This window comes from Oncorhynchus mykiss, chromosome 27 (assembly GCF_057628025.1).
Source record: "Oncorhynchus mykiss isolate SJ-2025 chromosome 27, ASM5762802v1, whole genome shotgun sequence".
Classification (NCBI taxonomy): domain Eukaryota; kingdom Metazoa; phylum Chordata; class Actinopteri; order Salmoniformes; family Salmonidae; genus Oncorhynchus; species Oncorhynchus mykiss.
In genome coordinates this window covers 16,539,905-16,554,065 of record NC_143048.1, presented here as the reverse complement: position 1 = coordinate 16,554,065, position 14,161 = coordinate 16,539,905, and the positions used below count along the sequence as shown (strand labels likewise).

Sequence of the window (14,161 nt, the reverse complement as noted above, 5' to 3'; positions counted from 1 at the left end):
AAAAAAGTTTGAAATATCCAATAAATGCTGTTCCACTTCATGATTGTGTCCCACTTGTTGTTGATTCTTCACAAAAAATACAGTTTTATATCTTTATGTTTGAAGCCTGAAATGTGGCAAAAGGTCGCAAAGTTCAAGGGGGCCGAATACTTTCGCAAGGCACTGTATATTTCACTGGTCACCCCCAAAGCCAATACCTCCTTTGGCCGCCTTTTCTTCCAGTTCTCTGCTGCCAATGACTGGAACAAAAAGCAAAAATCACTGAATTTGGAGACTTATATCTCCCTCACTAACTTCAAGCATCAGCTCTCAAAGCAGTTTACTTATCGCTGCAGCTGTACACAGCCCATGTGTAAATAGCCCATCCAACCAACTACCTACCTCATCCCCATATTTTTTTCTGCTCTTTTGCACACCAATATTTCTACTTGTACATCCTCATCTGCACATCTATCACTCCAGTGTTAATTGCTAAATTGTAATTACTTTGCCACTAGGGCCTATTTATTGCCTTACCTCCTTGCTTAATTTGCACACACTGTATACAGATTTTCTATTGTGTTATTGACTGTACGTTTGTTTATCCCATGTGTAACTCTGTGTTGTTGTTTTTGTCGCACTGCTTTGCTTTATCTTGGCCAAGTCGCAGTTGTAAATGAGAACTTTTTCTCAACTGGCCTACCTATAAAAAAATGAATGGATGACTTGTAATGAAATAATAAAGTCATCAAATGAAACAAATACTTTATTAAAGTAATGTGAATATAAAATTATGGTTAATAAGTGATAAGTAGTAATGTCACTACCATCATGTGACTTGTATTAATTATTTTATTATGTGTTGTTACAGCATTCAACCAACATAATGCCTAGTGCATTAAACAGAAATTGGATTTTTTTTTGATTATATACCGAAACTGAACCGACATCAAAAAGCTCTAATCAATCAGCACTAGTACACAGTTGATTCAAAGTTATCAGAATGGCTGAATGAATCTGAACCACCAGAAAACAAATTAAGTCATACTATACTGAACAAATATATAAACGCAATATGCAACAAATCCAAAGATTTTGCTGAGTTACAGTTCTATAATCTATTTATTTCGCATGACTGGGCAGGGGCTCAGAAGGAGGTTTTTTTTCCCACAAAAGGGCTTTGTTACAGACAGAAATACTCCTCAGTGCTCGCCCACCCCGACAATCCTACAGGTGAAGAAGCTGGATGTGGAGGTCCTGGGCTGGCGTGGTTACACGTAGTCTGTGGTTGTGAGGCCGGTTGGACACACTGCCAAATTCTCTAATACGACGTTGGAGGTGGCTTATGGTAGCGAAATTACCATTAAATTCTCTGGCAACAGCTCTGGTGGACATTCCTGCAGTCAGTGTGTGACAAAACTGCACATTTTAGAGTGGCCTTTTATTGTCCCCAGCACAAGGTGCACCTGTGTAATAATGATTCTGTTTAATCAGCTTCTTGATATGCCATACTTGTCAGGTGGATGGATTATCTTTACAAAGGTGAAACTGCTCAATAACAGGGATGTAAACAAATTTGTGCACAAAATTTGAGAGAAATAAGCTTTTTGTGCATATGGAAAACTTCTGGGATCTTTTATTTCAGTTCATGAAATATGGGACCAGCACTTTACACGTTGCATTTATATTTTTGTTCAGTGTATTTTTTGATTGATTCACCTTTCCCTCTGAGTCTTTGACATCCTGCCTGTTCAGAGCTGCCATCCTTTAGGCAATCACATATCCCAGGGCCCTGTTGCCTTGACTCACAACTGTGGAGAGCTCTAAAGAAAGAAGAAATAAACAGATTTATAGTCAACCCACATAAATGTCACTGTGAGTTTGAATGGTTAACAACATGAACACATTAAAATGCAGTTTGACATTAATGTACTGGATGATACAATGGTTCCTCCTTTAAAAGTTCTACAAGTCCTTGCTAGGTAAAGCTCCGCCTTATCTCAGTTCACTGGTCACGATGGCAACACCCATCCGTAGCACTCGCTCCAGCAGGTGTATCTCACTGATCATCCCTAAAGCCAACACCTCATTTGGCCGCCTTTCGTTTCAGTACTCTGCTGCCTGTGACTGGAACGAACTGCAAAAATCGCTGAAGTTGGAGACTTTTATCTCCCTCACCAACTTCAAACATCAGCTATCTGAGCAGCTAACCGATCGCTGCAGCTGTACATAGTCTATTGGTAAATAGCCCACCCATTTTCACCTACCTCATTCCCATACTGTTTTTATTTATTTACTTTTCTGCTCTTTTGCACACCAAGATCTCTACCTGTACATGACCATCTGATCATTTATCACTCCAGTGTTAATCTGCAAAATTGTAATTATTCGCCTACCTCCTCATGCCTTTTGCACACATTGTATATAGACTCCCCCTTTTTTTTCTATTGTGTTATTGACTTGTTAATTGTTTACTCCATGTGTAACTCTGTGTTGTCTGTTCACACTGCTATGCTTTATCTTGGCCAGGTCGCAGTTGCAAATGAGAACTTGTTCTCAACTAGCCTACCTGGTTAAATAAAGGTGAAATAGAAAATAAAAAAATTTAAAAAGTTGCATGGCAATCCTGCATCAACAATGTGGGAGTTTTGTTTTGTACTGTGGCTGGCCAATGCCTGATTCGAATCAGTGGTAGCTTGAAAGTAATAATCAATTTTTTCATTATCAAGTATGTCAAGAACATGGAATTTCACAACAAAATAATACTATGCTAATATGTCTCCGCATCATTTGTTGTTTGTGAATTATTGTAGGAAAATGAATATGTCTGTCACAGGTTAAGCATCCATTCACCATACTGTCACAGTCTCTGTACACTGCTTTAAATGACAAACTGAATGATATCATCTCATATTTCTGTCTGAACATTTCTAACGTTCCACCCATTATACTGCTATAGCCTTTCGGGGGGGGGGGGGGGGGGGTATACCATTTAAAATCAACAGGCTAACATATAAAGTGTTTTCCCAGGAAAGAAAACACAATAATCCCTTGGTCATGTGGTGTGAAAATGCTATTGACAATTATCATGAAGTTCTGAATAGTTGGTGTAGTTATGATGTACTAGCACTGTCTGCAAGCACTGTGGTAGTTTCCTGCTCTCTGGTGGATGTCTAACAAGACCAGGCTACAGCTCAGCAAGGCTCAGTAATATGAAAAGGGTCAAATAAAAATTGTGATTCCACCTTAAGTCCTTACGCTCTTGTCTGTAGCCACAATCTCGGTCAGAAACACCCGTCAGTAAGCTCTCCTCCCTCTGGAGCTGGTTCCAGAAGTATGCCATGCCGTTCCAATCCTGGCACATGTAGCTGGGCTAACGCTATCCTGGCACTGGGGGCTAAAGCTATCCTGGCACTGAGGGCTAAAGCTGTCCTGGCACTGGGGGCTAAAGCTATCCTGGCACTGGGGGCTAAAGCTAACCTGGCACTGGGGGTTAAAGCTATCCTGGCAATGGGGGTTAAAGCTATCCTGGCACTGGGGACTAAAGCTGTCCTGGCACTGGGGGCTAAAGCTGTCCTGGCACTGGGGGTTAAAGCTATACTGGCACTGGGGACTAAAGCTATCCTGGCACTGGGGGCTAAAGCTATCCTGGCACTGGGGGCTAAAGCTATCCTGGCACTGGGGACTAAAGCTATCCTGGCACTGGGGACTAAAGCTATCCTGGCACTGGGGACTAAAGCTATCCTGGCACTGGGGGTTAAAGCTATCCTGGCACTGGGGACTAAAGCTATCCTGGCACTGGGGACTAAGTTGTCCTGGCACTGGGGACTAAAGCTATCCTGGCACTGGGGGTTAAAGCTATCCTGGCACTGGGGACTAAAGTTGTCCTGGCACTGGGGGCGAAAGTTATCCTGGCACTGGGGGTTAAAGCTATCCTGGCACTGGGGGCTAAAGCTATCCTGGCACTGGGGACTAAAGCTATCCTGGCACTGGGGACTAAATTGTCCTGGCACTGGGGACTAAAGCTATCCTGGCACTGGGGGCTAAAGCTATCCTGGCACTGGGGACTAAAGTTGTCCTGGTACTGGGGGCTAAAGTTGTCCTGGCACTGGGGGCTAAAGCTATCCTGGCACTGGGGGCTAAAGCTATCCTGGCACTGGGGACTAAAGCTATCCTGGCACTGGGGACTAAGCCATCCTGGCACTGGGGACTAAAGCTATCCTGGCACTGGGAGCTAAAGCTATCCTGGCACTGGGGACTAAAGTTGTCCTGGCACTGGGGGCTAAAGTTGTCCTGGCACTGGGGGCTAAAGTTGTCCTGGCTTTGGGGGCTAAAGCTATCCTGGCACTGGAAGCTAAACCTATCCTGACGGCTAAAGCTATCCTGGTAGTCACTTTCTCCATTCTGACCTAACTCATAGCTGGAGGACTGGGGGCTAGCGAAGACCGAATCTTGGGGAGATGGCACTTGATATTCACTGGTGTTGCTGGGGGAGTAAGACATACAGTATATGAATCTGGACTGGGCATCATATTGTCGGATTCGTCGTTGATATACCCTCCTTGGGAGTTCAGCGGAGGAACACTAGTGTTGTGACTGTCTGCAGAGCGGAATAACTTGAGCTCTGACATATAGTAATTTAGATGCTTTTTGTGGCATCTTGTTTTCCTGACTGAACTTCATTGAGTGGCTATGTTGGAGTGGCTCTGGAATATTCCATGGTTGCTTAGTGGGCTCTGGGCTGTAGTTGGGTGACTCAGACGTGTTAGACTGGCTGTATGGCTTGCTAGCTTTGAGATCCTGCTCCAATACCTCCACTATTATGGCAAGTAGGTTGTTTTCTCTGAAACACAGCGGGCACACATAATAAGTATGCAGTGTTGATTGCTGAGCCATTTTTAAGGAGGCTGACAGAAGTGTTCAACCTTTCAATGCCTTGCTGCGGTTGCCCTGTAGACAGACGTAAAGGATACATCATGAATATGTCAAAACATCTGACTGGGGAATGTGGAAATTGTCTTCCAAGCAATTTAGTCACAGTGAATACCTGGATATTTTTGGGGTCCAGTCCCTTTGCTATGCAAATATTATTAAGCATGTCTCTCACAGGCATTTTGACCCTGACTCCTAGGTACCTTTTCTCACTGTCATAGTTGGAGCGTTTTGGACCTAATTAATAAAACCATGTTGCAACAGAATGCAATTTATTTGTGAATTCAGACAGAAGAAATGTGATAACTGATGATCCGATTATCCTAAAATGTATCACTCATTCCAAATAGCAAGGCCTAAAATATTACTCACTGTTATTTTCAAAAATGAACAGTATGAGCCTTGCTTGTAAGACAATATAAAGGCTCATACATGCTTATAACAAGTTATAAAGCAGTATACCTGGATGTGCAGCCTGGTCTCATACACCAGACGTAACATAGTAATCGTATTTCCGGGACACTCAAATTAGTATGCTATGTTAGGATTGGTATGGCATGGTTACATAAGACAGCAGGTTACTTAAGGCAAAAACAAAAAGACTTTAGCATTTTAGCTCATTTGCAACTTTTTAAAACTACTTACTACTTTTTAGCTACTTTGCAACTACTTAGCATGTTAGATAGCTCTTCCCCTAACCTTAACCCTTTAACCTAACTCCTAACTTTAATCCTAACCTTAACCCCAACCCCTGGCTTAGCTAACGTTAGCCAGCTAGCTAAAGTTAGCCACAACAAATTGGAATTCGTAACATATCATACCTCTTGCAAATTTGTAACATATTTTACATTTTGCAAATTGGTAACATTGTACATTTTTGCAAATTTGTAACATAGGATACGAATTGTAAAACGTACAGAATAATGCGAAATGCTCTGAGACCATATTGGGATGTAAAGTGTTACTAGAAATATTGTGTATTGCACCTTTTGGCTAAATGTTGACTACTCGACACAAGTTGACACATTGAAGTGGTCATTCTCATTTTCAGTAAAGTTGTGAGTTAAAACATTTATGGACGTCAACCCCTTAAATTAATATATTTGGTTAGATAATGACATTTGATTAAACAAGGAAGGCAGTCACTAAATTGTGCTAATCTGTCAAAGAGTCCAGCGTTGTCGGCCCAGTCCCATGGTAGTGGTCCAAACTTGTCAGAATACCTCCAGTAGGGGAATTTGGCCTCGCCGAGTAGCTGGCAGGTTCTCCTGGCATAGGTGCGTCGTGTCTCTTAAACAGCCTGTTTCCAATCGCCCGTTTCCTCTCAAAACTATGGATGCACTCACTGCCCGCATTCTCCTTACTTTTATATCGCTCACGCATCTCGCTCCCCTTTGCAGCAGCAGGGAAATGTAGTAAAGTTAGTTGGAAACAAAAATCAAACGGAGCACTCTCAATATATTGAAACAGACGGACTGTTTACCTGGAAGTCCTTGCCTGTAAATATCAGCGTTCAAGGTCAGTTTTGTCTGAAATCCCTCAGTGGGGCGGTAGCCTGCCCTAAATGAAGAACCTGGTGGAGCGAATGCTAAATTGTTCTTACCACACCTGTTTTTCAAGTCAGAAGTAGAAAAGAAGAGAGAAATGTTCAGTACTGGCCTAGCTAGTCCCTCACTTTCGCATGTGCACTCTTCCTACTATTCTTCAGTGTCTCTTCTTTATTTACATTTTTGTCATTTTTATTTGAAAACTAATAGCCTATATCCCTATAGCCATATCTAGATATACATGTATTATTTATTATGCTGTAATCGCTGCCAAAGGTGCTTCAACAAAGTACTGAGTAAATATTCTTATATAAATCTGATATTTCAGTTTTTAATTTTTAATAAATTAGCAAACATGTCTAAAAAAACTGTTTTGGCATTGTCATTATGGGGTTTTGTGTGTAGACTGATGAGGGGGAAAAACGATTTCATACATTTTAGAAATTGTCTGTAACGTAACAAAGTGGAAAAAGCCAAGGGGTCTGAATACTTTCCAAAGGCACTGTATATACAGTGGGATCCATAACTAGTGACATCCTTGATAAAGATTAGCAAAAAAAAAAGACTGTATAAAATAAACAAGACATATACTGAGCTATATTTTATGCAAAAACATTTTTTTAATTATGTTATTTTTTAGCAATTCAATTACTCATAGAAAGATACACTACATGATCAAAAGTATGTGGACACCTGCTCGTCAAACATCTAATTCCAAAATCATGGGCATTAATATGTAGTTGGTCCCCCCTCTTCTGGGAAGGCTTTCTACTAGATGTTGGAACATTGCTACGGTTACTTGCTTCCATTCAGCCACAAGAGCATTAGTGAGGCCGGGCTGTGATGTTGGGCGATTAGGCCTGGCTCGCAGTAGACGTTCCATTTCATCCCAAAGATATTCGATGGGATTGAGGTCAGGGCTCTGTGCAGGCCAGTCAAGTTCTTCCACACCAATCTTGACAAACTATTGCTGTATGGACCTCGTTTTGTGCAAGGGGGCATTGTCATGCTGAAACAGGAAAGGGCCTTCTCCAAACAGTTGCCGCAAAACTGGAAAAACAGAATCGTCTAGAATGTAATAGCGTTAAGATTTCCCTTCACTTGAACTAAGGGGCCTAGCCCGAACCATTAACCTTTACAGGATCGGTCCGAGGTATGTCATTTTAGGCAAAAATTGAAAGAAAGGGTCATTGTTCATCATCCACCAAACTTTACAGTTGGCATTATGCATTCGGGCAGGTAGCATTCTCCTGGCAAACTACAAACCCAGATAGTGAAGCATGATTCATCAATCCCGTCCAATGGCGACAAGCTTTACACCACTCCAGCCGATGCTTGGCATCGCGCAAGGTGATCTTAGGCTTGCGTGTGGCTGCTCAGCCTAGGAAACCCATTTTATAAAGCTTCCGACGATCAGCTATTGTTCTGACGTTGCTTCCATAGTCAGTTTGGAACTCGGTAGTGAGTGTTGCAACTGAGGAAAGACAATTTGTACATTCTCCGCTCTTTAGCACTCTTTGGTTCCATTCTGTGTGCTTGTGTGGCCTACCACTTCGTGACTGAGCCGTTGTTGCTCCTAGACGTTTCCACTTCACCATTACAGAACTTACAGTTGACCGGGGCAGCTCTAGCAAGGCAGAAATTTGACAAACTGACTTGTTGGAAAGGTGGCATCCCATGATGGTGCCATGTTGAAAGTAACCGAGCTCCTCATTAAGGCCATTCTACTGCCAATGTTTGTCTATGGAGATTGCATGGATGTGTGCTCGATGTCATACACCTGTCAGCAATGGGTGAATATGACATTTCAGAACCCACTAATTTGAATGGATGTCCATATACTTTTGTATAAATAAGGTATTTTGTTGAATAAGTAATTAAAAGATAGGAGTCAAAATTATTGTCTCCCCTGTTTTCAATACTCTAGCACACTCCCCTTGTGAGGATAACGACACAGTTCAATAGGGCTCAGAAAGGAGAGAGTTGAGAAAAATCCTTGGTGCATAGTCGTAAAACACTGCCATCTAAAGGATTTAATAAGCAATCTATAGATATCATGTCTCCAAGGAAATGTAGGCTGGGGTCTTTGAGTGAATCTCAATTGTATTGATTCCTCATGTCCTCCTTGCCGGCTAACAATGCATTTAGCCTATTAAACTACCTCATTACTTGAGTTCTACTATGGTGTTTTTGTAGGTGTACATTTGTAAGTGTTTTTTTTTAAACTTACGTAATTGTTTCAATTCGTTTGCACCCTCTGCTGTTGGTGATACAGTATAGCATGCCCTACAGTTACTGTATTACAGTGTGGTATATTATGGTAGTTAGTCCATATCTACACTAGGTGGCAGTAGTGTATTGGAATGTAGCATAATAGGAGGGGGAATACCAATTCATACATTTTTATTTTATTGAATAAGGTACTGAATTTAGAAGACCATACCACAGTATTATAGCAGACTTTGCCAGACAGGAAAATCCTGAGGAAGTAGAAAATAAATGGTTCAGTTCATGCTACTGTTTCAGCTGATATACAGTATAATAAGAACAACTTCCAATGATATAGTTTAGGGATGGGCACCGTTGATAGGGGTGGGGGGGACACAAAAAATCTGAACTCATCATGAGGGGCTCCAGTGGCTTGCGGGTCTGTGTACCCACATCCATACCTACACATGCAGTCAGAGCCAGCCCCCCTTTTGGGGGCCCTTGGTGTTATGTGGGGCTATGTCTTCCATTCAATATACAACCTACTATTCTGGAATTTAAATCGGGCACTGCATGTGTAACTTATTAACTGTACTCAGACCATTTAGTCGAAACTCCAATAGGAATGCAGAATTATCATCCCATCACTCTAGCAAACTTTCCCAGAAAACTGTTTATGAATGTAAACCGTTAAACTGGTTTGTTGAGTGTAGGGAGAATGAACAAGACATATTTAGGACATATAGTACCACTACTCATCCAAAACTTGCTGAAAGTTCTCCTTGAAACAACAAATTCAGATTTACAGTTTGCGTGCCTTGAACAAATATTTACGAAAGCGTTTGTCTCGCATTAGCAGGTATATGAATCACGTTTCATTGATACTTGGAGCATCATGAATGTGTTGGGTGGGTATTGGAAGAGTGACTTTCTATAGGCATTATGAAACAAGCCTCTACATGCTCTGTTGGGGCTGTAAGTCATCTTTAGATCTGTTTCAATAGATAATGCCAATATGCTTTCATTGAGGATCACTTTTCTAAAGATGTTCGTCATTGAGTTAGCCCTCACCGAAAAACGACATGATTTCACGTGTGTGAATGTGTTTTAGGAACACTTCATACGTGAAAACAAAGGACATACAGTGTTTTCAATTGACAGATTTGACACACATGACTGCGTTGTATATACAGTCATTTTTATTCAACATCTCATCACCGGAGATTTGACCTCGCAACTTCTTGGTTCACAGCATTCCAATCTTTCTGTTGTGCCTCCACATCTGCATAGTTGGGGAGTAACGGATTACATGTAACAGATCCGTTACATGTAAGGGATTGCAAAAAAACGGTAACTGTAATCCGTTATGTTACCAGAAAAATATTGTAATCAGATTACAGATACTTTAGAAAAACTAGACGATTACTTTTAAATTCAGAAAGGATGTTTGCAAAAATAAATATTGACACTTCTCTGTTTTCTCAATGACATTCAAATCCGCATTGAAAAAATGCGCAAGTTTAAGTTTGTTCCACCTGAGCGAGTCTGACCACAAGTCAAAGACCACTATGATGACACACCAAATGTTTTTGATCAATCGCGGGAAAAGAGCAGAAATAGGCTTTTTTAGGCTACAGTCCAAGCAATGTCTTCCAATGATGTGACTGCTGTCGGCATCCTAAAATTATCCAACTTGAATAAACGCTTGGCGGTAAGGATGACAGGAGTGGTGTAGTCTATGGCGATACGGATATAATTTATTATTGATATCTACAAAGCTCATTGATGTGAATCACACTGCTGCTCTCTCATTTAGCTATTTGCGCCTTACGGATTGTGGTTGTTGTGGACGGCTTTTCACAAATCTAAATGTGTATTTGAACCCAATAATGGTTTAATTCAATAAATGTAAACTGCCTATCAATCATTGTTTTTGGAACCAGTGGACAGCCAGTGAAAAATGCGCTCTTGCAACAGCTGCACAGTGCGGATCCCAGCCTGTGGAATAAAAGTGGGGCTTTTATTGCTCAATCTAATTCATACTGATAAAATAAATAAACCCATACGTTTTTAATGGACATATGCTCAAATTCGCACACTTTTGACAGACTTAAAAGGGCAATCTGTAGTTGTATATATATATATCCACTGATTCTTGAAGAATATGATTTATAAATGTCTCATGAGCTTAGATCAACTGTCACACTCCATGAGAACCCAAAATGTAAGTTTGTTTTTTTCCAATGTTTGTAAACATTGTAAATGCGGTATAGCCTCATAACATGGTTAAAACAATAATGTTGATGTCATGGATGGTCAGTCCTTGCATTTTATTAATCTGAGAGTGGTTACATTTCTCCAGGCCCAGAACAGAGGCGGGGCAACCATTTTGTAATTGTTTCATCTGTGGATTATGGTAAACAATAGCAATAGGCCTATAGCAAATGCAGCATATGGCATTCATTTCTGACAGTAGTGTTCAATTCTGGGGACATTGCCCTGTGTAGGGTGTCGTCTTTCGGATGGGACGTTCAACGGGTGTCCTGACTCTCTGTGGTCACTAGAGATCATATGGCACTTATCGTAAGAGTAAGGGTGTTAACCCCGGTGTCCTGGCTAAATTCCCAATCTGGCCCCCATACCATCACGGTCACCTAATCATCCCCAGTTTACAATTGGCTCTTTAATCCCCCCTCCTCTTCCCTGTAACTATTCCCCAGGTCGTTGCTGTAAATGAGAATGTGTTCTCAGTCAACTTACCTGGAAAAATAAGCGTTACATAAAATAAATATAAGGTATGAAGATAAGACCCAGATGCAGACCACGTCGAATAAACAAATCAAAATCAAAATCAAATCAAATTTATTTATATAGCCCTTCGTACATCAGCTGATATCTCAAAGTGCTGTACAGAAACCCAGCATAAAACCCCAAACAGCAAGCAATGCAGGTGTAGAAGCACAATAGTTTAATATTCCAACAGGGGCAGGCAATAGACTTTTTTTTTTATTACAGGTCAAGGCAGGCAGGGGTCAGTAAACCAGAGGTGGGGCAATGGTTCCGGGTAGCAAGCAGGCTCAGGGTCAGGCAGAGGCCGGTAATCCAGAGGGGGGCAAAGGTACAGGTCGGCAGGCACGCTCAGGGTCAGGGGCAGGCAGAGTGGTCAGGCAGGCGCGCTCGGAGTCAGGACAGGTAAGGGTCAAATCCAGGAGGGCGAGAAAAGAGAGACTGGAAAAAGCAGGAGCTGAGACACAAAACGCTGGTTGACTTTAACAAACAAGACAAACTGGCAACAGACAAACAAAGAACACAGGCATAAATACACAGGGGATAATGGGGAAGATGGGCGACACCTGGAGGGGGTGGAGACAATCACGAAGACAGGTGAAACAGATCAGGGTGTGACAATAAAAACATTTTAAAAACTTGAATCAGTAAGCCCAATCAGTCCTCCATGACAACAGAGTAGGCCTGGCTAATAAGTCCTTAGTTATGGGGTTATGCTCAGGTAAAACAATTTGGCTAATCTATACTTCCAAGTCCTATTTTTGAAGATCAAGGGGTATAAAATTTATTGGAATGACTGGAATTCAGAATTTGGTTTTTAATGTAAAGATACAATTTAATCGTATTATTATATGTAGTAGAAAGTGATGGTTTGGAATATATGTCCAGCAATGTAAACTTTAACATTGATTTACCCTGCAATAGATGTCATTCATTTGGTAACATTTTTGTCTTCTTCTAATGCCTTTTAAGGGGAAAGTAATCTAAAAGTACCTGAATGTAATCAGATTACGTTACTGAGTTTGGGTAATCCACATTTGGATAGGTAACTAGTAACTGTAACAGATTACATTTAGAAAGTAACCTACCCAAGCCTGCACATCTGTGTAAATTGCAGTAAATCTCAGCTTTGTAAAACATACACTCAAGAAAAACTATCATAGTGATTCAGGAATAAGATTGAAACAGAATAATATACCCCACCAACATTAGACAACTATACAGAAAACCCTCCTTTACTGAGTAAAAATATGCATTATAGGTAAGGTAATGCTACAGACTTTGTGAGGATACAGAAAGATCAGCGCACCTCACATCGAGAGGTTGTGTTTTCAATTCCCAGAATGGGTCATATTTTAGTTGAACAGCGTACCACTTACTTTAAAACAACCATAACATTATTTTAATTATAATGGTTTGTGACCATCAGGGACATCAAGTGACGTCCTGACAACTGGTAAAATAAATGTCTTGAGAACATCGTACAAAAATCCTAACATAGTCCTCACCCTTATGGAAAAAACACGACTGCGTGGCCAAACACGACTCCAACACCATCGTTAAGTTTGCTGACGGCACAACAGTGGTAGGCCTGATCACCGACAATGATGAGACAGCCTACAGGGAGGAGATCAGAGACCTGGCAATGTGGTGCCAGGATAACAACCTGTCCCTCAATGTGAGCAAGACAATAGAGCTGATTGTAGACTACAGGAAAATGCGGGCTGAACAGGCTCCCATTAACATCGACGGGGCTGTAGTGGAACAGGTCGAGAGTAACAAGTTCCTTGGTGTCCACATCACCAAATAAATATCATGGTCCAAACACAACAAGACAGTCGTGAAGAGGGCACGACAACACCTTTTCCCCCTCAGGAGACTGAAAAGATTTGGCACGGGTCCCCAGATCCTCAAAAGTTCTACAGCTAACACCATCGAGAGCATCTTGACCGGTTGCATCACCGCCTGGTATGGCAACTGCTCGGCATCTGACCATAAGGCGCTATAGAGGATAGTGTGTACGGCCCAGTACGTCACTGGGGCCAAGCTACCCGCCATCCAGGACTTATATAATAGGCGATGTCAGAGGAAAGCCCAAAAAACTTGTCAGACTCCAGTCACCCAAATCATAGACTTTCTCTGCTACTGCACGGTAAGCGGTACCGGAGTGCGAAGTCTAGGACCAAAAGGCTCCTTAACAGACTGCTGAACAATTCATCAAATGGCCACCGGACTATTTACATTGACACACCCCTTCCATTTGTTTTGTACACTGCTGCTACTCGCTGTTTATTATCTATGCATAGTCACTTCACCCCTACCTACATGTACACATTACCTCGACTAACCTGTACCCCTGCACATTGACTCTGTACTGGTAACCCCTGTATATAGCCTCGTTATTGTTATTTTATTGTGTTACTTCTTATAATTTTTTACTTTAGTTTATTTGGTAAATATTTTCTCTTCTTGAACTGCACTGTTGGTTAAGGGCTTTTAAGTAAACATTTCACGGTAAGGTCTACACTTGTATTCGGCGCTTGTGACAAATAAAGTTAGATTTTATTTTTTGTTTGTATTCAATGTAAGATGTTCTGCTGGGGCTTATTGTTGCCTAGTTTTGTCAATGCTATCTATGTATGAATTTCTACTGAAAAGGGCATGCCCATTTCCATGGTATTTTGCTCTTAAAACCCCCCCATAAAAAT

At 41.4% G+C, this 14,161-nt stretch overlaps 1 pseudogene across 1 annotated transcript; it reads right to left on the bottom strand.

Moving 5' to 3' along the window:
- Positions 1-3,225: 3,225 nt before the first annotated feature.
- On the bottom strand, positions 3,226-6,436 carry LOC149971249 (uncharacterized; annotated as a pseudogene). Its single transcript, XR_016492422.1, has 3 exons — positions 4,350-6,436; positions 3,953-3,991; positions 3,226-3,363 (listed from the first exon to the last, which is right to left on the bottom strand). The product of XR_016492422.1 is annotated as an uncharacterized LOC149971249 (transcript).
- Between the last annotated feature and the right edge of the window lie 7,725 nt (positions 6,437-14,161).